The sequence below is a fragment of the Cyprinodon variegatus genome, unplaced genomic scaffold (genome assembly GCF_000732505.1).
Source record: "Cyprinodon variegatus isolate N-32 unplaced genomic scaffold, C_variegatus-1.0 Scaffold57, whole genome shotgun sequence".
Taxonomy (NCBI): domain Eukaryota; kingdom Metazoa; phylum Chordata; class Actinopteri; order Cyprinodontiformes; family Cyprinodontidae; genus Cyprinodon; species Cyprinodon variegatus.
In genome coordinates, this window is record NW_015150510.1 from 547,472 (window position 1) to 549,940 (window position 2,469).

Here is a 2,469-nt window from a genome sequence, read left to right on the forward strand (position 1 = left end):
CCCGTTACTAGTACCTAATAAAGTGGCCGGTGAGTGTATTAGCTGCGTTTCCTTCAAATCTGGCCTTTATGGATGATGGAAGGCTGTGTTGAAAGGAAGCAACAAGTGTATGTAGATTATTACAAAACACAGGCATTGAATAAAAAGCTCTCCATGATTATAGCCTTGAAGGGACCTCACATGTAATCTGCAACAAACTCATTCTCACTCCCAACTCAAGCGGCAATATGTGACGAGTTGGGAGTGAGAATATGTTGCGTCAACAGCTACGATTTATAATGGCCTGATAATGCAAGATTCACTATAATAACATAAAAATACAATCTTATAATATCAGGTACAACTTTGTTAATTAAGTGAGATTTCAGGCAAAAACCAAAATATCAACCTTTCTGTTGATTTACAGAGATATATGAATAAGATGGTCACATATGCATAAGGTCGACTGCTGCCTATTTGCTGAAGTAAGATATTTCAGATGAAAACAGATGTTTGCTCGTTGAGAGTTTGACATGAAATGACAGGAAATGGGTCCGTGGAGATTGATTTGCCCCAGAAGGATGCTTATAAGGCTGGTCAAAAGCAAAACTATACACTGTGCATGCTCACTATGCACATTCATGCAGCAGATACAGGGTCAAAGCATCTCAACTTTCAATTTTACTGCAGCACCGTACTTTCTGCCATGGTGGTAAAACTAATAGATGGCGAGATTGGCGCATCTGTGGGTTAACATACTATGTGGGTGTGTGGGTGTGTGCCAGATGGATAAAGAGAGAAAAGAAAAGAAGCAGGTATGAGAAATTAGAAAAAAAGGACAGAGAGTGAACAAAGCAAGTAAGTAACAGAGAGAGGGGGAGGGAGAGATGGAGAGAGAGAGAGAAGAAAAAGAGATGGGCTGAACATCAGCCGTCACAGAGGAAATCAAAGCAGCAGTAAAACTGGAGCTCCAGAGTAAAAAAAAACAACTACTTTAAATATAAAGGGACCTGATCAGATCTTTAAAAACATTTGACTTTTTATCATTTTATCCACAAGTTCCACGATCCACAGGTGAGTTTCTTTGATTTTCTTCTTCACATTAATCTTAATGACTTCTGCATGTTAAGTGTAGATATACAGATCCACTGTGGGAATCCAAACAAACGCCTCTCTGGAGTCTTTACTAAACTGAACACGCATTCTTTAAAAGACAACAATCTGACAGCACTTCAAGTAATAAACGATCCTTAAAATGAAACAAACATACTTATTTTGTTTTTCTTTTAGAGAAAAAGATCGATGTTAGAATTATTAGACCTCTTCTGCTGAGACTGACGCAAAGTTGTGTTGATTACTTTTCCATGTAATCGATCATCTGGTTGAAACGCTTTTTATCTGACCGGTACTGCTATAAATAAATAAATAGCCACTTCAAAGGCTTAAGAGGCAACAGTTTGCTCTAAGGAAAGAGGGTGTAAGACACTGGGATCAATTAGAAAAAAAATAAAATATGCAGTTTTTATCATGATATTTCAATTACAATGAAAAAACATCACTAATTAAGGTCGTTTTAATGATAAAATTCAAGTTCCCAAAGTAGAGGTAGTGAGAAACCAAGTAGGGGGTCTTTCACAATCATTTTGATGGTAAATAGAGAACCAAAATGTATCATAAGATAAATAAATGTACCGCAAAATGAGCAGATGGAATATTTATTGATTCAAATATCTAACACATGATTAGAAAATTTAATATGCCAGGAAATTTTTATTAAATTAGATAAATAAATGTCCCATTAAGTAATAAAAACTTTAAAATGTATCAATTAAATACTTAAATGTTTTAAAAACTGTATTTAAAGATTAATGATAATTATAGATAAATAAAGCATTAGGTAGTTATATTTTTTTAGGGAGTCCCCAGTCAGTTTCAGTTTTCATTTTGGGGTCACAAATGTAAGGAAATACCAGATATAATGTATGAGTCGACTGAAAAATGTGTTTTCCACAGAGGTGGGTCTTTAAGGAACTCAAAGATAATTTTTGATTAAAGCAAACAAAATAGTGGATTCATGTAGATAATAATTCACTGGAAAACAATCTAAATCTAGATAAGTCATTTTTTCTTAAAATAAATGCATTTATTCTTGGATTGAGGAGTTAAAAGTGACATTTTGCCAATGGAACGAGACAATTTACTCTTAAAATAGGAAAACACAACTGCATTGTCTTATTTCAAGTGCATTTTATCTAATTATCTTATTTTAAGAGTAAAAATACTCATTCCATTGGCAAACTACCTCATTTACTTACTGAAATTAAGGGTAAATACACTTAATTTAAGACATTTTTACTTATTTCTAGATCGTTTTTCCAGTGTACCTTTTTTTTCTTGACTTTTTAGCTTTTTAATTAATTTTTTTACCTTTTTTCTTGACTTTTAAATTAGCTTTTAACTTTTTAATGAAGTTTTACCTTTTTTTAACTT

The 2,469-nt window shown here is 33.2% G+C and overlaps 1 protein-coding gene across 1 annotated transcript in view; it reads left to right on the forward strand.

The window, feature by feature from the left end:
* Positions 1-980: 980 nt before the first annotated feature.
* The window catches only part of LOC107082601 (neuromedin-U receptor 1-like), an 11,375-nt gene continuing 9,886 nt past the window's right edge, over positions 981-2,469 (forward strand). The window contains exon 1 of the mRNA XM_015371370.1: positions 981-1,053. The gene's annotated coding sequence lies outside the window, so the exon portion shown is untranslated. The remainder of the gene's footprint in view (positions 1,054-2,469) is intronic.